General features: G+C 44.4%; 1 long non-coding RNA gene across 1 annotated transcript in view; it reads right to left on the reverse strand.

Annotated features, from left to right (window-relative positions):
- Positions 1 to 24,106, reverse strand: part of LOC130357958 (uncharacterized) — a 42,855-nt gene extending 18,749 nt beyond the window's left edge. Inside the window, exons 1-2 of the long non-coding RNA XR_008889340.1 lie at positions 23,972 to 24,106; positions 13,404 to 13,618 (exon numbers count right to left, since the gene is read on the reverse strand). This is a non-coding gene — a long non-coding RNA (uncharacterized LOC130357958). The remainder of the gene's footprint in view (positions 1 to 13,403; positions 13,619 to 23,971) is intronic.
- Between the last annotated feature and the right edge of the window lie 236 nt (positions 24,107 to 24,342).

The following is a 24,342-nucleotide window of genomic DNA, read 5'->3' on the forward strand; positions in this document are numbered from 1 at the left end:
TCACCCCCATAACACCCCCTGCACCTCTCATCACTCCCATAACCCCCCTGCATCTCTCATCACCCCCATAACCCCCCTGCATCTCTCATCACTCCCATAACCCCCCTGCATCTCTCATCACCCCCATAAACCCCCTCTCATCACCCCCATAACCCCCTGCATCTCTCATCACCCCCATAACCCCCCCTGCATCTCTCATCACCCCCATAACCCCCCCTGCATCTCTCATCACCCCCATAACCCTCCCTGCATCTCTCATCACCCCCATAACCCCCCTGCATCTCTCATCACCCCCATAACACCCCCTGCACCTCTCATCACTCCCATAACCCCCCTGCATCTCTCATCACCCCCATAACCCCCCCTGCATCTCTCATCACCCCATAACCCCCCTGCATCTCTCATCACCCCCATAACCCCCCTCTCATCACCCCCATAACCCCCCTGCATCTCTCATCACCCCCATAACCCCCCCTGCATCTCTCATCACCCCCATAACCCCCCCTGCATCTTTGATCACCCCCATAACCCCCCTGCATCTCTCATCACCCCCATAACCCCCCTCTAATCACCCCTATAACACCCCCTGCACCTCTCATCACCCCCATAACCCCCCCTCTCATCACCCCTATAACACCCCCCTGCACCTCTCGTTACCCCCCATAACCCCCCTCTCATCACCCCTATAACACCCCAAGCACCTGTTCCCCTGCACCTCTCATCACCATTGTAGTCTGCAAACAACATAGCCCCCATCCAACCCATAACCCCCCCCCCCCCCCCGTTCACTTACCCTGCCGGGGTTCGGTGCAGCTGCTGCTCCTGTCACAGTGTTCCACTGCACGGGGAGGATCCGTCGGGAGGCTGCTGGACTGGAGATCGCGCCGGGACAGGTCAGGTGACTGGAGTAGACGTGCGTGCCTGCGCGAGGCACGTCGACTCCCATCAGCCCCTGGCCTGTCCGGCCCTGCCGTACTTCTTAAGGGGCCTGCGCCCTAGAAAGAGCGGGCATCATAGTCCTGCGGACCCCCCAGACTATGAGGCCCGGTCATAGTTCTGACAGGTTCCCAGCCAGGAGTCAGTGAGTGACAGTCGCAGTCACTCACTGACTAGCCGGAAAAAAAAAAGTACAGGGACGTCCGGGCCTCCCTGAAGCTCCGGGCCCCATACAAGTGTATGGGTTTACCCCCTGATGGTGGCCCTGTGCACTGGGTCCGATGGTAGGAACGGCCCAGCGTGTGGAGTGCATGGGGTGATGAGGAGACTGAGGATGGAGTGCATGGGGTGTATGGGGTGATGAGGAGACTGAGGATGGGGTGTATGGGGGTAATGAGGAGACTGAGGATGGGGTGCATGGGGTGTATGGGGGTGATGAGGAGACTGAGGATGGAGTGTGTGGAGTGCATGGGGTGATGAGGAGACTGAGGATGGAGTGCATGGGGTGTGTGGGGTGATGAGGAGACTGAGGATGGAGTGCGTGGGGTGTATGGGGTGATGAGGAGACTGAGGATGGGGTGCGTGGGGTGTATGGGGTGATGAGGAGACTGAGGATGGGGTGCGTGGGGTGTATGGGGTGATGAGGAGACTGAGGATGGGGTGCGTGGGGTGTATGGGGTGATGAGGAGACTGAGGATGGAGTGCATGGGGAGAAGAGGAGACTGATGCTGCGGTGTATGGGGTGATGAGGAGACTGAGGATGGAGTGCATGGGGTGTATGGGGTGATGAGGAGACTGAGGATGGGGTGCGTGGGGTGTATGGGGTGATGAGGAGACTGAGGATGGAGTGTGTGGGGTGTATGGGGTGATGGGGAGACCAAGGACGGGGTGCGTGGTGTGTATGGGGTGATGAGGAGACTGAGGACGGGGTGCGTGGAGTGTATGGGGTGATGAGGAGACTGAGGACGGGGTGCGTGGGGTGTATGGGGTGATAAGGAGACTGAGGATGGAGTGTGTGGGGTGTTTAGGGTGATGGGAAGACTGAGGATGGGGTGCGTGGGGTGTATGGGGTGATGAGGAGACTGAGGACGGGGTGCGTGGGGTGTATGGGGTGATGAGGAGACTGAGGATGGGGTGCGTGGGGTGTATGGGGGGATGAGGAGACTGAGGATGGAGTATATGGGGGTGATGAGGAGACTGAGGATGGGGTGCGTGGGGTGTAATGGGTGATGAGGAGACTGAGGATGGAGTGTGTGGGGTGTATGGGGTGATGAGGAGACTGAGGATGGGGTGCGTGGGGTGTATTGGGTGATGAGGAGACTGAGGATGGAGTGTGTGGGGTGTATGGGGTGATGAGGAGACTGAGGATGGGGTACGTGGGGTGTATGGGGTGATAAGGAGACTGAGGATGGGGTGCGTGGGGTGTATGGGATGATGAGGAAACTGAGGATGGGGTGTATGGGGTGATGAGGAGACCGAGGATGGGTTGTGTGGGGTGTATGGGGTGATGAGACTGAAGATGAGGTGCGTGGGGTGTATGGGGGTGATGACACTGAGGATGGGGTCCGTGGGGTGTATGGGGGGATGAGGAGACTGAGGATGGGGTATATGGGGGTGATGAGGAGACTGAGGATGGAGTGCATGGGGTGATGAGGAGACCAAGGATGGAGTGTGGGGGGTGTATGGGGGTGATGAGAAGACCGAGGATGGGTTGTGTGGGGTGTATGGTGTGATGAGACTGAGGATGGGGTGCGTGGGGTGTATGGGGGTGATGATTAGACTGAGGATGGGGTGCGTGGGGTGTATGGGGGTGATGATTAGACTGAGGATGGGTTGTGTGGGGTGTATGGGGTGATGAGGAGACTGAGGATGGGGTGCGTGAGGTGTATGGGGTGATGAGGAGACTGAGGATGGGGTGCGTGGGGTGTATGGGGTGATGAGGAGACTGAGGATGGAGTGCGTGGGGTGTATGGGTTGATTCAGTGGTGTATAGTGGTTGGCAGTATTATATTAATAGAGTACAGTGTGTGGCAGTATTATATTCAGGGGTACAGTATTTGGCAGTATTATATTCAGGGGTACAGTATTTGGCAGTATTATATTCAGGGGTACAGTGTGTGGCAGTATTATATTCAGGGGTACAGTATTTGGCAGTATTATATTCAGGTGTACAGTGGTTGGCAGTATTATATTCAGGGGTACAGTGGTTGGCAGTATTATATTCAGGGGTACAGTATTTGGCAGTATTATATTCAGGGGTACAGTGATTGGCAGTATTATATTCAGGGGTACAGTGGTTGGCAGTATTCAGGGGGTACAGTGGTTGGCAGTATTATATTCAGGGTACAGTATTTGGCAGTATTATATTCAGGGGTACAGTGGTTGGCAGTATTATATTCAGGGATACAGTGGTTGGCAGTATTATATTCAGGGGTACAGTGGTTGGCAGTATTATATTCAGGGGTACAGTGGTTGGCAGTATTCAGGGGGTACAGTGTTTGGCAGTATTATATTCAGGGTACAGTATTTGGCAAGGTTATAATGATTATTGTCATCATACAGAGGATGAGGATCTACTGACAAATTAAGGAACCAATGATGTCCAGGTGTCAGACTCTGCAGAGAAGATGGAAGAAATCCTGGTGTCTGGACCAGATGAAGAAGAAAAGTAAAGACAACAGAGAAGACGTCACTCAGGTCAGTGATATCATTGTGTATTTTCCTAACTGTCCCATCAGAGCTGTAGTCACTTCAGACATTATGGGAGTTGCAGCTTTCCAACATCTGGGGAGCCACTTGAACCAAGGTGATTGGTGGGGGTCCCATGAGTCAGACCTCCACCATAAAAATGGGCTGTTTATTTTAAAATGCCTGGGCCTATTTTTGGTCCCAGTCTGGCCCTGCCTGTAAGTCACTTCTATCACTAAGGATAAGAAGCCAAGGAACCAGGGGGTGCCAAGGGGTGTCATGCTAAGTCCAGGGGTGCGAATGTAAAGGAGAGCACTGCCCTCTGCCTCCCAGCTAGATACGGGTCAGGCTGACCCCGGGGAGTACTCACTGGGCCTGGGCCGCACACTGAGAGGGACAGGGGCCACCCGGAGCCCACCCCTGGAGCCGTTCCATCCACCTGTGGTGGACAAGGCAAGTGGCGACACTACACGCGCGGGGTAAGTGGAGGCCACAGTGCTGGGGGGGGGGGGGGGGGGCAGGCACATTCTTTGCACAGGGGCCCTCTGCTGTCTGTGTCCGTCCCTGCCCCACTGTACACCTATATTAGGACATTTAGGGAAGAATCAGGTGGGTTTGAAGCATTTTACTTTGTGCTGAACAATGCCACAGGCAGATAAGAAGACGGAGTGAATACAGCGAATTTACTTACTGAAAAGAAATAGTCCGCTGTATACTGAAATGTTCTGCACTGCATGTGGAACTGTAATGGAGGGCTGAGGGGGAGTGATGCATTCTGAGAATTGTACTATCAAGTATGAGCATACGTAGGATTTGCTCTAGGGGGGTTAGAAAACACAAAAATTCCACCACACCATGAGCACATATTATCACTGCACTGCTACTATATAAAAAGAAAAACAGGCAACCTACTTACCTTTCCTTCATTTATAGTGTCCCAAATAGCATAAAACACCCCCTTGGTGTTCCTTGCAGTAAAGTGGGTAGGTAAGTGGGTTGGGGTAAGGGGTAGGTATGTCTCCCCTAGGTATGTTGGTAGATAGACAGGTCCCCACAGTATGTAATTTCCCACATTAGTAAGGTGCTACCAGTAAAAAGTTTCCCCCCCAAATAGCCCCTGTAAGTAGTTTCTCCCTTAAGATGGCCCCCAGTAGGTAGGTTCCTCCTGTAGAAATGCCTTGGTAGGTAGGTTCCCCATTACAAAAATGAATGCTTGAAGTCTGGAGTTTCTCTTCCTTCAAGATGCACACTTATAGCATGAGTGACATCATCGTGTATGTGTTCACCACATATAGGATGACCTAGTGACTGAAGACATAAAGTGCGTCCTCAGGCCATCGGGAGGGATGCAACTACTGTGGTGGCTAATGGGGTGTTGGCATGTAATATGTACTGCAGGGATAGTGTGATGGACAAACAGAGATTTGTAACAGCAGGGTAGCGTTAACCTCCACATCCAAGCATAAGTAGGGTTACTTAAAGGGGTACTCCAGTGAAAATTATATATATATTTTAAATTAACTGGTGCCAGAAAGTTAAAGGGGTACTCCGGTGAAAACATTTTTTCTTTTAAATCAACTGGTGCCAGAAAGTTAAACATATTTGTAAATTACTTCTATTAAAAAATCTTAATTCTTCCTGTACTTATTAGCTGCTGAAAACTACAGAGGAAATTATTTTCTTTTTGGAATGCTCTCTCTCTGATGACATCATGAGCACAGTTCTCTCTGCTGACGTTATTATAATAACACTTTATTTATTGTTGTCCTTAGTGGGATTTGAACCCAAGTCCCCAGCACTGCAGGGCAGCAGTGCTAACCACTGAGCCACCATGCTGCCCTTAGCATACATCTCCTATGCATGGTTGCTAAAATGGACAGAGATATCAGCAGAGAGCACTGTGCTCGTGATGTCATCAGTGTTCCAAAAATAATTTTCTCTGTAGCATTCAGCAGCTAATAAGTACTGGAAGGATTAAGATTTTTTTAATAGAAGTAATTTACAAATATGTTTGCCTTTCTGCCGCCAGTTGATTTAAAAGAAGAAAGGTTTTCACCGGAGTACCCCTTTAAACAGATTTGTAAATGACTTCTATTTGAAAATCTTAATCCTTCAAGTACTTATCAGCTGCTGTATGCTCCACAGGAAGTTGTTTTCTTTTTGAATTTCTTTTCTGTCTGACCACAGTGCTCTCTGCTGGCACCTCTGTCCATGTAAGGAACTGTCCAGAGCAGGAGCAAATCCCCTTAGCAAACCTATCTGGCTCTGGACAGTTCCGGACATGGATAGAGGTGTCAGCAGAGAGCACTGTGGTCAGACAGAAAAGCAATTAAAAAAGAAAACAACTTCCTGTGGAGCATACAGCAGCTGATAAGTACTGGAAGGGTTAAGATTTTTAAATAGAAGTAATTTACTAATCTGTTTAACTTTCTGGCACCAGTTGATTTTAAAAAATATATGTATTTTTCACCGGAGTATCCCTTTAAACCACTTTTACTGAAAGTACTTGCATGCAGATGTTAAAGTCCATGCAATATAACGGCCAACTTTGGTAGTGCAAAACTTTCTATAAAGTTGCAAAGAGAGTCACTTTAGATCACTGGGCACCCTGGGACTGGTAGTTAGAGTGCAGCTGTTATGACTTGACTTTGTTGTGGCTTTGGAAGCAACTAAAACAGTCTTGGGGTACTTCACAATGCACCCACGGAATTGTTTACCGCCAGGGGTGGACTTTGACTTATGGACTGGAGTGGCGCAAGGAACGCCACTCTCACTATTCTTGACTCGCGCTATGGGGCCCTTTCGGCTCTCTGGCTCTTTTCCCCACAACTGGACTTTCATTGACTTTACCTGGACAGTGGGATGCTTGCAATCCCCTCTCCTTCTTGCCCAGGACAAGACTTAGCTCCTTCTCCTTCTGTACCCCAACTAGAATTGACTACTCCTTGTCCAGACAGACCAGGGGGCTTACGGTCGGAGACTCTAATTTGCCATAGTGATCACATGACACCTCTGCAACCTTTCCGTTAAAGACATTCTACACTTTATACAAGATAAACAACATACAATGGCATAAAACATAGGACAAAAAAACATAATATTAAATAACAAGTTCCCTGGAGCTGTGGGGCGAAATTGGGTTGTTTTGACCTACTAAAGAAATCATTGGCTGTTTGTCACACAATTTTCTGTGACATAGGTATGGGCGGCTGATGGATGTTTACCCCAAAGAGCTGCATGATCATTCATGTGGTCCTCCCTTATTGACACTTCAGATGTGTCATAGGCTTATTCTCAGGGAGCTTTGGGCCCCTTCAATACATGGGGCTTCCTATTAGGTGCAGATAGCTAACTAGCCTGTCAGGTGACCTCATATACACTATTAAACAACAATTAATACAGATCATTTAAGCAAAAGTGAAAGTGTCCCGCCTCAGTCAGTGATTGGCTGAGCAGCAATGTGATATATTGGGCCCGAGCACCAGGAAGAAAACTGGTGCTGGGGCTCAATGGCGCTGGGGCCTGGCTGAGGCAGGACACCACTAAGGCCAGTGAGAGGATTGCACCAGAGCTGGGAGCAGAGATACTGGAGGTGAGCTTGGGAGATAAATAATGGTTTGTTAAGTCTGGGAATATCATTAAACAAAGGCTTTTCACTGGATTACCCATTACCCTCAATCTATTCATACTATATTAATTAGGGCAATTTTGAATATACAGGGTGGGCCATTTACATGGATGCACCTTAATAAAATGAGAATGGTTGGTGATATTAACTTCCTGTTTGTGGCACATTAGTATATGTGAGGGGGGAAACTTTTCAAGATGGGTGGTGACCATGGCGGCCATTTTGAAGTTGGCCATTTTGAATCCAACTTTAGTTTTTTCAATAGGAAGAGGGTCATGTAACACATCAAACTTATTTGGAATTTCACAAGAAAAACAATGATGTGCTTGGTTTTAACGTAACTTTATTCTTTCATGAGTTATTTACAAGTTTCTGACCACTTATAAGATGTGTTCAATGTACTGCCCATTGAGTTGGATTGTCAATGCAACCCTCTTCTCCCACTCTTCACACACTAATAGCAACACTGCAGGAGAAATGCTAGCACAGGCTTCCAGTATCTGTAGTTTCAGGTGCTGCACATCTCTTATCTTCACAGCATAGACAATTGCCTTCAGATGACCCCAAAGATAAAAGTCTAAGGGGGTCAGATCAGGAGACCTTGGGGGCCATTCAACTGGCCTACGATGACCAATCCACTTTCCAGGAAACTGTTCATCTAGGAATGCTCGGACCTGACACCCATAATGTGGTGGTGCACCATCTTGCTGGAAAAACTCAAGGAACGTGCCAGCTTCAGTGCATAAAGAGGGAAACACATCATCATGTAGCAATTTCACATATCCAGTGGCCTTGAGGTTTCCATTGATGAAGAATGGCCCCACTATCTTTGTACCCCATATACCAAACCATACCATCAATTTTTGTGTTCCAACAGTCTTGGAGCGATCTATCCAATGTGGGTTAGTGTCAGACCAATAGCGGTGGTTTTGTTTGTTAACTTCACAATTCACATAAAAGTTTTCCTCATCACTAAATAAAATCTTCTGCGTAAACTGAGGGTCCTGTTCCAAATTTTGTTTTGCCCATTCTGCAGCACCTGAGACTACGGATACTGGAAGCCTGTGCTAGCATTTCTCCTGCGGTGTTGCTATTAGTGTGTGAAGAGTGGGAGAAGAGGGTTGCATTGACAATCCAACACAATGGGCAGCACATTGAACACATTTTATAAGTGGTCAGAAACTTGTAAATAACTCATGAAAGAATAAAGTTACGTTAAAACCAAGCACATCATTGTTTTTCTTGTGAAATTCCCAATAAGTTTGATGTGTCACATGACCCTCTTCCTATTGAAAAAACTAAAGTTGGATTCATAATGGCCGCCATGGTCACCACCCATCTTGAAAAATTTCGCCCCCTCACATATACTTATGTGCCACAAACAGGAAGTTAATATCACCAACCATTCCCATTTTATGAAGGTGTATCCATATAAATGGCCCACCCTGTACTTCATATAGATGCATTAACTCTTTTTCTGTATAAAGAAAATGTGGCTTTTCCCCTTCTTCCTGTTCAGAACAGAAATGTGGTTGGTCGACCGTGCAGGTGTATGGTGGGATTGGGAAAGATAGCTTTTGATTTATAGCTATTTAATGTGTATGGCTAGTTTGAGTTTCTCACCTATATCTGTATGTAGGGAGAACAGCTTATAGGGGGAGATGTATCAAGCCTTGTGCACAGAATCAGTAGGGCAGTTGCCCTGTGAAAAATAAAAAATAAACAGTCGGATTGCTCATCTGATCCTTTGCATAAGGTTTTATAAATTCCCCCATAAACTTTCCCAAAGAGAACTATGACCAGTAACATTCCCAGCAGTAAATATGACCATCATCTGGCAGCATGCAGATAAAACCTAATAATATTATAAGGTGTCTGGACTTGGTAACAGTGGCGTCTCCAGCATTCAAATTTAGGGGGGGCACATATTTTTTTTTCCGTTTTTGCCATAGATTTTTGGGTAAATGACTGATGTCATTATAAAGTAGAATTGGTGGCGCAAAAATAAGCTATCATATGGACTTTTAGGTGCAAAATTGAAAGGGTTATGATTTTTAAAAGGTAAGGAGGAAAAAAACAAAAGTGCAAAAATGGAAAAACGCTCGGACCTTAAGGCGTTAAAACTTTTGGACACTACCATCAACTTTGATAGCGGCATCTAAAGTGTTAATGTCGGACATCAGCCTGATTGGTGATGTCTGGCATTAGCCGAGGGTTCTAGCTAATGATTTATACAACACAGTGGGAGCAAGAACCGTGCGTACACATACGCCTTGCGTCCTTAGGGCTCATTTACACGGAGGGATCCCCTGCATATTTTACGCTGCGGATCCCCAACAATGCACACATAGCGCCTGCTCTCGGCCTAACTCAGAGAGCAGGAGCGGCCATGATGTGCGCGAGTATACACATCAAAGTGTGTCTGCTCGTAGCGGAGGATTGCCATTATGATCAGGCACAGATAGAGGCAGCACTGTAGGGTCCATTGTCGGTGGATCTGCAGCATAAAATACACTGTGGATCCACCCCTGAATTAGCCCTTAGGGTACGTTCAGATGTACAGGATCTGCTGTATATTTTCTGCAGCTGATTTTGCTACCTATTGAAGCTAATGGGTTGCAAAATCAGCTGCACAAAACATGCAGCAAAAATATGCAGCAGATCCTGTACATGTGAATGTACCCTTGAGGGGTTAATGAGGGGTTAATGTGTTCACATGTTGTCCTTCCAGAGGGGTCATTTTCCCTCCTCCAGTGTCCACAGGTCACCAACAGGCCACATTACCAGAACAATTTATGGAAAAATCGCGTCAAAAATTGCGCTGTTTTACCGCAATTTACGAAAAAGCGCGGTAAAAGCGCGCAATTTTTGCCGCGATTTTTCCCAAAAATGTTTGTGATAATGTGGCCTGTTGGTGACCCTCTGGACTGCTATCATACACATTACTCAGCCCCGGGTTAGGCTGGGTCCACACTACGTTTTGTCCCATACGGGAGCGCATACGGCAGGGGGGAGCTAAAAGCTCGCGCTCCCGTATGTCACCGTATGCGCTCCCGTATGTCATTCATTTCAATGAGCCGACCGGAGTGAAACGTTCGGTCCGGTCGGCTCATTTTTGCGCCGTATGCGCTTTTACAACCGGACCTAAAACTGTGGTCAACCACGGTTTTAGGTCCGGTTGTAAAAGCGCATACGGCGCAAAAATGAGCCGACCGGACCGAACGTTTCACTCCGGTCGGCTCATTGAAATGAATGACATACGGGAGCGCATACGGTCACATACGGGAGTGCGAGCTTTTAGCTCCCCCCTGCCGTATGCGCTCCCGTATGGGACAAAACGTAGTGTGAACCCAGCCTTATACTGCTGATCAGAGGGAGAGAGGGAGGACACAGGACATCACTCACCTCACATGAAGCGGCCGCTCTGCTGTGTGACCTGTCACCTCTCGGCCTGTCCTCTCCTGTGCTGGGGGCGGAGCCATCAATGTATCGGGACATCCCTATTAATTTTAAATTGGGGGGGCCCAAGGGGGGGCACGGCCTGATCTAGGGGGGGCCATGGCCCCCTCTGCCCCCCCTAGCGACGTCACTGCTTGGTAAAAGCTCTAGTGAGAAGAAAATGCTATTTGTAAGTGAAGGTTTTAAGTTTAGAATTGTAAGATTGATTATAAATTACAGATCGACAGACGGGCTGTAAATATAATCCTAGTAGTAACATTAGTCGTAACATGCAAAGCATTACATAATGAAGGACTTTTCCTGCTGGTGACAATTATATTCAGGAAATAAGAACTGGCTAGGACTGACACCTAATATCCAACCACAAATATTACAAAGTGGTTTTATTTTCGGATATGACTGCTTCCTTTCCAGTTGTTTATGACATAAATAAATGAATCTACCAATGTGAAATTACATTACGGTTGATGGTAAAACAATACATTTGTGCTCGGGTCATGGTGGCTTCCCTCTTCTGGACTTTTTTTATTTATTATTTATGTTTCCTGCGTGAAATGACAAAGCAGCACATGGACATAAATACACCATATGTATATTGTAGTCATTATACTATAAAGAGAAAAGTCATACCCTAATCTTTTTTAAATTAAAGGGGTACTCCGGCCCTAATGCTTCTTATCCCCTATCCAAAGGATAGGGGATAAGATGTATGATCGCGGGGGTCCCGCCGTTGGAGACCCTTGCAATCTGTCATTGCGCACCCACCTTTGTGAAAGCGCTGGAGGCTCCGAGTGTGTAGCGTGGCGACACGACTGCGCCCCCGTGTGCCGTCACGCTCTGCCCCCTCACTGCAAGTCTATGGGAAAGGGCATGACAGCCGTCCTTAGGATAGGCCATCAATATCATATCGGCAAGGTACCAACACCCAGCAACCTGCCAATCAGCTGTTAGCCAGAATCGCAGTGATGCCCTGTATTAACCCTTCAGACGCGGCGATCAAAGTTGACCACCGCGTCTGAAGTGAAAGTGAAAAAAGTTTTAAAAAGTTTAAATAAATGTGATTTAACCCCTTCCCTAATAAAAGTTTGAATCACCCCCATTTTCCCATTAAAAAAACTGTGTAAATAAAAATAAACATATTTGGTATTGCCGCGTGCGTAAATGTCCGAAATATAAAAATATATCGCATTAAATATCGCACAGTCAATGGCGTACACGAAAAAAATTCCAAAGTCCAAAATAGAGTATTTTTGGTCACTTTTTATACCATTAAAAATGAATAAAAAGCGATCAAAAAGTCAGATCAAAACAAAAATGGTACCGATAAAACGTCAGATCATGGCACAAAAATTAGCCCTCAAACTGCCCCGTACACGGAAAAATTAAAAAGTTATAGGGGTCAGAAGAGGACATTTTTAAATGTATAAATTTTCCTGCATGTAGTTATGATTTTTTCCAGAAGTACGACAAAATCAAACCTATATAAGTAGGGTATCATTTTAACCGTATGGACCTACAGAATAAAGATAAGGTGTCATTGTTACCGAAAAATGTACTGTGTAGAAACGGAAGCCCCCAAATTTAACAAAATGGCATTTTTTCTTAAATTTTGTCGCACAATGATTTTTTTTCCACTTCGCCATGGATTTTTGGGTAAAATGACTAATGTCACTGCAAAGTAGAGTTTGTTGGCGCAAAAAATAAGCTATAATAAGGATTTTTAGGTGGAAAATTGAAAGGGTTATGATTTTTAAAAGGTAAGAGTCACACGGGGGCGGAGTCATGACGTCACAGACTTCCGTTCCCGTGGTCGCCACCCAGACCCTCCAGCGCTTCCGGACAAGAAACAGGTGGGTGCCGCATGCTATATTGCGGGGGTCCCCAGCGGCGGGACCCCCGCGATCAGACATCTTATCCCCTATCCTTTGGATAGGGGATAAGATGTCTAGGGGTGGAGTGCCCCTTTAAGGGGTTAAAAGAAGTTAGCTCAGTTTTTCTATTCCTGGATAACCCCTTTAATACAACACTTATTAAATAAAAAAAAACTGTAGCTTTTTATACCTATTTTACATGTGTTTTTTCGTTTTCATTTTATGCTGGATGAACCTAGCCTTAAAGGGGTTGTCCAGTGGTGAAAAACTTATCACCTATCCTAAGGATAGGGGATAAGTTTGAGATCGCGGGGGGTCCGACCGCTGGGGCCCCCGGCAATCTCTCTGTACGGGGGCCAGGCTCTCCGGCCAGATAGCGGGTGTCGACCCCCGCACAAAGTGGCGGCCGACACGCCCCCTCAATACATCTCTATGGCAGAGCCGGAGATTGCCGAAGGCAGCGCTTCGGCTCTGCCATAGAGTTGTATTGAGGGGGCGTCTCGGCCGCCACTTCGTGCGGAGGTCGACACGCCCCCTTCCCGCGGTCTGTCGGGGCTCCGTACAGGAGATCACAGGGGGCCCCAGCGGTCGAACCCCCCGCGATCTGTAACTTATCCCCTATCCTTAGGATAGGGGATAAGTTGTTCACCACTGGGTCACCACTGGACTACTCCTTTAAAGGGGGATATATTGTAAATCCAAATGACCTATTGTTTACATCAACATCAAGTCATGTTAAATGTTTAAAAAAAAAAGTGATTTTGTTTCTTATTTTCCATATATATTTAAAAATCCTAACATTTCACAGTTTTTGCACTGACCGGTGAGCTTCACAAGAGTTGTGTAGAGATCACTTCTCAGCAGTAATCCTATTTTCATCCTAGTCAGGATTACAATACGAGGAAACAATACGAGGGGGCCTCTCTCCTTTCGGATAAGGGCTTGCGATAGACCGCATCCTTTATGCAGGTTTTTTGTGCAACATGTTTGCACTATTTCTTGCACTTTGGGTGATTCGAGAGCACGTTCCACGGTTCTAAAAGAATAAAAGTAAAATTATGTTTCATCTTGATTTAGTTAGTAAAAATGGTGATAAATTCAATTTTTAAATTAGGTCTCAGTGTAGCTAAGATAAAGAAATATAGATTACGGGTATATAGAAACCACATTGTTAGAAAAAGGGGCAGTTCCCCATATTCTCTACTGCTCTACCCCCAGCATGGTTATTTTCCAGAAACAGTGCCACTCTTGTCTGCCTACTTTCCTTAAATGGAGATGAACTGCAATACCAGATCATAGACAAGAGTGTTTTTGGAAAAAAATAAACAATATTTTTCAACCACTTTAACATCTTTAACCCCTTAAGGACACAGCCCCTTTTAACCTTAAGGACCAGGCCAATTACATTTTTTCGTTTTTGTTTTTTCCTCCTCGCCTTCTAAAATCCATAACTCTTTCATATTTCCATCTACAGAACCATATAAGGGCTTGTTTTTTGCGTGACCAATTGTACTTTGTAATGAAACCTCTCATTTTACCATAAAATGTACGGTGAACCCAAAAAAATATTTTTTTAGGGAGGAAATTTAAATGAAAACCACAATTTTGCACATTTTGGAGGGTTTCGTTTTCACACTGTACACTTTACGGTAAAAATGTCATGTGTTCTTTATTCTGTGAATCAATATGTTTAGAATGATACCCATGGCTAGATACTTTTATATTTTTGTACCACTTAAAAAAAATCTAAAACTTTTTGTACAAATTCAGTAATCTAAAATCAGCCTATTTTGACCACCTATAACTTTTTCATTTTTCCATATATAGGGCGGTATGATGGCTTATTTTTTGTGCCGTCATCTGTACTTTTTATTGATACCACATTTGCATATATAAAACTTTTAGATAATACATTTTTGGAATAAAATGTAACTATAAAGCTGCATTTTTGGACTTTTAAAAATTTTTTTACGTTTACGCTATTCACCGTACGGGATCATTAACATTATATTGTGAAAGTTTGGACATTTACGCATGCGGCGATACCAAATATGTTTATTAAAAAAATTTACGCTTTTTTGGGGGTAAAATGGCAAAGACTGACAATTTTCATTTTTACCGGGGGAGGGGATTTTTCACTTTTTTTTTACTTTTTATTTTTTTAAAATTTTTCTACTTTTTTTTACACTTTTTATGTCCCCATAGGGGACTACCTATAGCAATCCTTTGATTGCTAATACTGTTCAGTGCTATGCATAGGACATAGAACTGATCAGTATTATCGGTGATCTTCTGCTCTGGTCTGCTCAATCTCAGACCAGAGCAGGAAACGCCGGGAGACGGATGGAGGCAGGTGAGGGGACCTCCGTCCGCAATCACAGATGATTGGATTCCTGTAGCAGCGCTGTGGGTGATCCGATCGTCTATTTTAACATGTGCACTGATCTGTACTGATCACGGCATCTGAGGGGTTAATGGCAAACGTCTGCGCAATTGCGGATGTCAACCATTACCGGCGGGTCCTTGGCTGCTGCTAGCAGCTGAAACCTTCCGTGTATGACGCGAGCACCGCTCCGATGCTCACGGTAATACATAGGATGCTAAGTACCGCCGTACTAGGACGTACATTTACGTCCGTGGTCGTTAAGGGGTAAAGGTCGTATAGGGGTACTCCGGTGGAAAACTTTTTTTTTATTTAACTCAATTGGTGCCAGAAAGTAAAACAGACTTGTAAATTACTTCTATTAAAAAACTTAATCCTTCCAGTACTTATTAGCTGCTGAATACTACAGAGGAAATTATTTTCTTTTTGGAACACTCGGCTGACATCATGAGCACAGTGCTCTCTGCTGACATCTCTGACCATTTTAGGAACAGTCCAGAGCAGCATATGTTTGCTGTGGGGTTTTCTCCTACTCTGGACAGTTCTTAAAATGGTCAGAGATGTCAGCAGAGAGCACTGTGCTCGTGATGTCAGTTGAGAGCACTGTGTTCCAAAAAGAAAAGAATTTCCTCTGTAGTCTTCAGCAGCTAATAAGTACTGGAAGGATTAAGATTTTTGTTATATAAGTAATTTACAAATCTGTTTAACTTTCTGTTGATTTAAAAAAAAATAATGTTTTCCACCGGAGTACCCCTTTAAGGACCCTGCCAATTTTCATTTTTGCACTTTTGTTTTTCTTCCCCCTTCTAAAAATCATAATGCTTTCAATTTTGCACCTACAGACCCATATAAGGGCTTGTTTTTAACATCACCAATTGTACTTTGTAGGGACATCACTTAATTTATAACATAATCTGCAGCGAACCAAAAAAATAAATATTTGTGGGGTTAAATAAAAAAAACACACACCATTTTGTAACTTTTGGGGGCTTCAGTTTCTATGCAGTGCAATTTTCGGTAAAAATTACACATTATCTTTATTTTGTAGGTCAATACGATTATAATGATACCAATTTATGTAGGTTTTATTTTATTTCACTACTTAAAATAATTATAACTACATGCACCAAAATTAGTATGTTTGAAATTGTCATCTTCTGACCCCTGTAATGTATTAATTTTGGACTTTTTTATGTGTAACGCCATCAACCGTGCAGCTTAGTAAACCTTTATTTTAATAGTTTGGATATTTATGCACGCGGTGATACCACATATGTTTATGTTTATTTTTTATTACATTATTTTATTTAAAAAATGGAAACTGGGGGGGGGGTGATTCAAATTTTTATTAGGGGAGGGGCTTATTCACATTTATTAACTTTTTTAATATACATTTTCCTTTTTTTTTTTGTCCCCATAGGGAGCAATACCATGCAATCTTTTGGTTGCATACACTTTTCAATGCTGAGCTTTGGCTCAGCTTTAATCAGTGTTATTGGTGCTCTGCTGCTCCAGCCTGCCATGGCTGGCAGCTTCAGAGCACCGATTGGATGTCGAGGAGGCAGGTAAGGGCCCTCCTGCCATCCTCTCAGCTGATCAGGACATCACAGTTTCACTGCATTTGTCCCAATCAGCTGCCCTGAGCTAACTGACATGTTAACCCAGCATTTTAGACGCTTTGATTGCGGCGTCTAAAGGATAAATCCTGGGCATCGGCCCGATCAGCGATGTCCGGCATTAACCCTGGGTCCTGGCTGCTGATAGCTGCCGGGACCCACCGGGTTTGAAGCGTGCTCAACTCGTGAGCAAGCTTCGAACTCCGGTAACGGGGGCCCTGTATCCTTAAGTACCAGGACGTTAGGGCGTACCCATACGCCCTGCGTCCTTAACTGGTTAAAGTACTGAAAATCTGCTCTACTGTATGCTATACTCTTTGCTTTATTGTTTTTTCGTTAATATGGAGTTATTTTATGTTGAGTTCACATTTTAAAACCTAGTCACCTCTGGAAACAAAGATACTTTGAGCTCCAATATGTTGTCTGACACATGACCTAATAGATCAGCTGTAGCCATGAAACTGTCATCGAAGCTCCCAGAATGCACTGGACATCTGTAGCAGAAAACCAGCAGAATACTGAATTTATTTTTAGACCTGAATAAGGAAGATACATCCCTAGTACACGCCTCTGCATTTCTGGCATTATTTGGATATGTGGATAGTACCTTTAAGAAGAACTGTTTCACTTAATTTAAGGGAATATACAAATTTCAGTATGTAGGAGGAGGATTTTTCAAGCAGCCAACAGCATGTTGGCTCTTTAACAAACTGTTTCAGGGAAAATACATTCTACTAATAAGTAGGTTGTAATTCCCAATTAAAAACCAAGCTGTCAAATGAGCCTCACTCCCACTATGAAATTTAAGTAGAAAGCTCTTAAAGGTGCTGTGTAATCTGTACGATTATCATGGCAATAGTGCACTAAAAGACCGTCTATGACTCCTCAATGGCAATGCTGTGTAAATGTAAACAGTAACTTTACTTATAGGATAATCTTTTGGTTTAAGGGCTCAATTATGAGGCTGTGAAAACCCCATCATCACCATTTATATCTCTATTATTATAGGCTTCCTTGGTGTCGATAATAGGAATGTGCTGTCATACACCTTGAATCTCCCTCATATTAAAGGGGTTATCCAGGAAAAAACTTTTTTTATATATCAACTGGCTCCAGAAAGTTAAACAGATTTGTAAATTACTTCTATTAAAAAATCTTAATCCTTTCAGTACTTATGAGCAGCTGAAGTTGAGTTGCTCTTTTCTGTCTAAGTGCTCTCTGATGACACCTGTCTCGGGAACTGCCCAGTTTAGAAGCAAATCCCCATAGAAAACCTCTTCTACTCTGTGCAGTTCCCGAGACAAGCAGAGATGTCAGCAGAGAGCACTGTTGCCAGACAGAAAACAACAACTCAAGCTGATAATTATTGAAAGGATTAAGATTTTTTAATAGAAGTAATTTACAAATTTGTTTAACTTTCTGGAGCCAGTTGATATATATGAAAAAAGTTTTTTATGGAATACCCCTTTAACCCCTTGGGGACAGAGCCCATTATGACCCTAAGGACGGGAGCATTTTTTGCAAATCTGACCACTGTCACTTTAAGCATTAATAACTCTGGGATGCTTTTACTTATAAATTTGATTCCGAGATTGTTTATTCGTGACATATTCTACTTTATGTTAGTGGTAAATTTTCGTCGATACTTGCATCATTTCTTGGTGAAAAATGCAAAAATTTGATGAAAAATTTGAAAATGTTGCATTTTTCTAACTTTGAAGCTCTCTGCTTGTAAGGAAAATAGACATACCAAATAAATTATATATTGATCCACATATACAATATGTCTACTTTATGTTTGCATCATATAATTGACGTGTTTTTACTTTTGGAAGACATCAGAGGGCTTCAAAGTTCAGCAGCAATTTTCCAATTTTTCGCTAAATTTTCAAAATCTGAATTTTTCATGGATCAGTTCCGGTTTGAAGTTGATTTGAAGGGCCTTCATATTAGAAATACCCCATAAATGACCCCATTATAAAAACTGCACCCCTCAAAGAATTCAAAATGACATTCAGTATGTGTGTTAACCCTTTAGGTGTTTTCATGTTCTCAAAATGTGTAACCCAATTTCTCTTGAGTAATAAAATACCTCATATGTGTATGTCAAGTGTTCGGCGGGCGCAGTAGACAGGCTCAGAAGGGAAGGAGCAACAATGGGATTTTTCTGAAATGGTTTTTGGGGGGCATGTCACATTTAGGAAGCCCCTATGGTGCCAGGACAGCAACCCCTCCCCCACATCGCACACTATTATGGAAACTACACCCCTCAAGGAACGTAACAAGGGGTACGGTGAGCCTTAACACCCCACAGGTGTTTGACAACTTTTTGTTAAAGTTGGATGTGTAAATGAAAAAAAAAATGTTTTCACTAAAATGCTGTTTTTTCCCCAAATTTTACTTTTTTACAAGGGGTAATAGGAGAAAATGCCCCCCAAAATTTGTAACCCAATTTCTTCAGAGTATGGAAATACCCCATGTTTGGACGTCAAGTGCTCTGCGAGCGCACTACAATGCTCAGAAGAGATGGAGCGCCATTGAGCTTTTAGAGAGATTATTTTTCGGAATGGAAGCCGGGGGCCATGTGCATTTACAAAGCCCCCCGTGGTGCCAGAACAGTGGACCCCCCCCCCACATGTGACCCCATTTTGGAAACTACACACCTCACGGAATGTAATAAGGGGTACAGTGAGCATTTACACCCCACTGGCGTTTGACAGATCTTTGGAACAGTGGGCTGTACAAACAAAAAAATAAAATTTTTCATTTTCACTGGCCACTGTTCCAAAAATCTGTCAGACACCTGTGGGGCGTAAAGGCTCAGTGTACCCCTTATTACATTAAGTGAGGGGTGTAGTTTCCAAAATGGGGTCACATTTGGGTATTTATTTTTTTGCTTTTATGTCAGAACCGCTGTAAAATCGGCCACCCCTGTGCAAATCACCAATTTAGGCATCAAATGTGCATAGTGCTCTCTCACTCCTGAGCCTTGTTGTGCGCCCGCAGAGCATTTTACGCCCACATATGGGGTATTTACAAATTTTGGGGGTCTTTTTTTCCTTTTACCTCTTGTGAAAATAAAAAGTAAAGGGCAACACCAGCATGTTAGTGTAAAAAATATTTTTTTTACACTAACAGGCTGGTGTAAACCCCAACTTTTCTTTTTCATAAGGGGTAAAAGGAGAAAAAGCCCCCCCAAAATTTGTACTGCAATTTCTCCCGAGTATGAAAATACCCCATATGTGACCCTAAACTGTTTCCTTGAAATACGACAGGGCTCTGAAGTGAGAGAGCGCCATGCGCATTTGAGGACTAAATTAGGGATTGCATAGGGGTGGATATAGGGGTATTCTACGCCAGTGAACAGTGATCTCCAAACTTTGGACCTCCAGATGTTGCAAAACTACAAATCCCAGCATGCCCACACAGCAAACAGCTGTCTGGGCATGCTGGGAGTTGTAGTTTTGCAACATCTGGAGGGCTACAGTCTAGAGACCACTATAGTGGTCTCAGACTGTAGCCCTCTAGATGTTGCTAGGCAACTTACCGGCTTCCGTCGCATCCAGGGAGCCGTCCTCTTCTGCCCCTCGCCGCTGCAGATCTCCGTCGCCGCCCGCCGATCACCATCACTCCGCTGCCTCCGGACGGGTAAGTGGACATCGGCGCCCGGTCCTCTTCATTTTCCCCGTTCTGCCCTGCCTATTGTGGGTGGGCAGGACAGGGAAAACAAAAGTAAAGCCCCCCCGCCCCCGATCTGCTATTGGTGGTCGCGTCTAGACCACCAATAGCAGGGATAGGAGGGATGGCACCCCTGCCACCTCACTCCTATCCCTTCAGGGGGATCGTGGGTGTCTTAGACAACCACGATCCCCCTTATATTCCGGGTCACCATAGACCCATAATGACCCGGAATCGGCGCAAATCGCAAGTGTTAATTCACTTGCAATTTGCGCCGATCGCCGACATGGGGGGGGTCTAATGACCCCCCTGGGCATTTGCACGGGCTGCCTGCTGATCGATATCAGCAGTCACCCCAGTCCGGTCCCCGCCCAGCGCATGGCAGGGACCGAAACTCCCACTGGTGTATGGATACGCCCTTCGTCCTTTAAGTACCAGGACGCAAGGGCGTATACATATGCCCTTCGTCCCCAACAGGTTAACTGATATTTTTTAACTGTATTGTTCTACAAACAAATATGTCTATACCTGCCTTTTTCTAAATTCTAAGGCTCAGCTTTATCAATCTGCCTGAGAAAAAAACTGTCTGGTATTTCTCATAACAACCAATCACTGCTCAGCTATCATTTTACCAGAGCTCATTAATATATAAAAGCGGAGATGTGATTGGTTGTTATGGGATATACCAGACAGTTTCTGTCCTAAAAAAGATTAATAAATCTGGGCCATATTGTTTCTGTAGCTTCACACTTTATTTTAATTACATTATAGCCTGGTACACAATTTACAGATGTTGTACAGTGATCCCTCAACTTACAATGGCCTCATCATACAATAGTTTCAACATACAATGGTCTTTTCTGGACCATTGTAACTTGAAACCAGACTCATCATACAATGTACAGACAGTCCAGACCTGTGAAACATGTCAATCGCTGGAAGAACTGACCAATCAGAATGGACATTCACTGGTAAAACCCCTCTATTACTGAAGTGCATGCACTGACTGGCTGTCTGGTAGCGCCCCCTACAGTACAGGGAGGTATTACATGTTCTGTACTCTTTACCTGTGCCAGGGTTAGCTGCTCATTTGGACACCAGGTAAGGGCAGCTCCATTTTTTTTAGGACACTGTGTTTACTGTCTGGGCATGCTGGCAGTTGTAGTTTTGCAACAGCTGGAGGCACCCTGGTTGGGAAACACTGACATAGACAGTGATTTACAGCAGCTCTTTCTTACTTTTATATGTACTATCTTGCTTTATCTATATAAGTTATCTACTTATTTATCTTTAATCCTCACTTTTGCCTATTTTTGGATGACATGTTGGTGGCTTCAGAACCAATTACCAGGTTTCCATGGAGTTATGGTCTCAACATACAATGGTTTCAACATACAATGGTCGTCCTGGAACCAATTAATATTGTAACTTGAGGGACCACTGTATTTAGACTTACTAAATAATGTTTATTAAAAGCAAAATAAAAATACTGTTTTGTGTATACAGCTCCTATGCATGTAAGGGAACTGAGGATGTAGTGGTACATGGTTCTTTGGGAGCTTCCTTGCTATCCCTGGTTTATGTTTCTGGTCATTTTTGAAGTGTGGAATGAAACCAGAGTACCTGGAGGAACCACTGTTGTCTTTGGTGGGATCTGAACTCAGCACCAGGGCTCAAGCCCTGCAGGAACACGTGGGATCTGAGTTCCTGCATTTTTTCCACAGCAGGAACACCATCCCCATTAGAAGGACAAGCCGTTAAAGGGGTACTCCGGTGCTTAGACATCTTATCCCCTATCCAAAGGATAGGGGATAAGATGCCTGATCGCGGGAGTCCCGCCGCTGAGGACCCACGTGATCTTGCACGCGGCACCCCGTTTATAATCAGTCCCTGGAGCGTGTTCGCTCCAGGTCTGATTACCGGCGACCACAGGACCGACGGCGCGTGGCGTCACGCCTCCACCCCCGTGTAACGTCACGCTCAGCCCCTCTATGGGAGGGGGCGTGACAGCAAGGAAGCTCCCAAAGAACCATGTACCACTACATCCTCAGTTCCCTTCCATGCATAGGAACTGTATACACAAAACAGTATTTTTATTTTGTTTTTAATAAACACTATTTAGTGGGTCTAAATACAGTGGTCCCTCAAGTTACAATATTAATCGGGGTGCCGCGTGCAAGATCACGGGGGTCCCCAGCGGCGGGACTACAGCGATCAGGCATCTTATCCCCTATCCTTTGGATAGGGGATAAGATGTCTAAGCACCGGAGTACCCCTTTAAGGGGAAATCTTGGGTTGAGTTCCCACACTTTTTCCCCAGGACTTACCCCTGCTCAGGACCCCAGCGCTGCAAGACAACAGTATTAACCACTGAGCCAGTGTATTGTAAGTTGGGCAACATAACTTTCTGAAAATCTGTAAGGCACCATAAGCTCAAATATCTTATACCTGACACACACGGTTGGACGACTGGCTTGCTGTAAACTGTGATAGCGCCCTACAGAGTGGACTGAATCTTGCAGTGCATGTCCGTACTGCATTACTGTTAAAGGCCCCGACACAAAGGTGAGAAAGGAAAGACAAACTTCTCTCCTGCTACAAACTTGCCAGCTATTGGGAAGTTTTACAGCAGTCATTTTGGTAATGCTATTCTTCCCAATAGGCAAAAATTAAGCTCCATTTCTTGTGGTCTGTTTCTTGGGGAGCTGCCTGTCTTTACACCATAAAATTGAATGCATACCAGCACTGACATTGCTGCTTCTACCTAACAAGCACGTCTATGCATTTTGTCATTGATATAGACCTAAAAGTCCCATCTGACCTATAGCCACATCCAACTGCCTTTATCCCTTCTCCCTGCTTACAGTAGGAAAGGAGGCCGATAGACAGGAGTAAAACCATAACTGCAGGATACAACAATACTCGGAGATCTCCATATACACAAAAGAGCAGTGTTTTCAAATGAACACTTTTTACAAAGTTGATTATTTTTATTTTACTTTAGACATTATTATTATTATTATTATCATTATTATTATTATTATTATTATTATTATTAAAATGCTTGTTTGCAAAAGTGTGCATATTCTTTATTAGGGTGCGTTCACATGCAGAATCTCCGCCCGCTGAATTCCGCGAGCGGAGATTCCGCCTGGCGGCCGCTGCCGAGGGTGCTTCAGCGCTAGGGCTGCGGGGCACTAAGCCGTCACCATTGGCAGCTATGCATGTTCTTTCTTTGCGTGGAACAATTTCAGCGGCGGAAATGTCTGTCGCAGAGTTCTGCTCGTGGAATTCCGTGGGAATTCTGTAGTGTGAACGCACCCTTATATGTCTACAAATCCCTAATGAATTGCAAGGATGTTGGGAGATCAGCATCGTACAGTACATGATCCTAAATGTACTACTTGGTAGAGTAAAAACAAGATGAACTAGGACTGCTCTGGAGATCAGAGCTTCTAAATACTATATTGTTGATGTACAGTTTGATATTTTGTTACTAACAATGCTTCTTTCATGTACCAGGCAATACCAGTTCCTTTGTTCTGTAACTGACCAGCTGCAAAATCCCTTTTCGAAATGTCTGATGTTGGCTCTATTTCATGATTTTTAGGACCAGCTTGGTGAATAATAGTGAATGAATAAACTTCTACTGTGAGATACAAAGTTCTGCATGGTCAGTTTGAACTAGTCTTTGAAGGAAGACTTTACTTACTTCGGCTTTCAGAATAGCATGTGCGCGAGTCAGCTGTTATGGTGAACACACAGGAATACATCAAGGATGGTTCTTCCCTTGCCTAAGGGGAAGGTGTGAGACTTTAGTTCTCTACTCTGGTTTTGTCGGAAGTCATAGTGTGAATCAATTGAGAAAGAGAAAGAATGTTAGGGCTCACGTGAATCAGATGTAATTTGTCAGCTGGCTGCAGGCTGGCACAGATGGTACAAGAACATTTTAAAATAAAAAGACGTCAGTGCTGTGCCTCCCACCAGCACATATGACAGTATTGTGAAATCTTGTAGCAAAATGTTGACTGCAATGACAAAAGCGTTAGTTAGTTTACTAAACGTTGAAGGTAGTATTTACAT

Source organism: Hyla sarda, chromosome 2 (genome assembly GCF_029499605.1).
Source record: "Hyla sarda isolate aHylSar1 chromosome 2, aHylSar1.hap1, whole genome shotgun sequence".
NCBI classification, from domain to species: Eukaryota; Metazoa; Chordata; class Amphibia; order Anura; family Hylidae; genus Hyla; species Hyla sarda.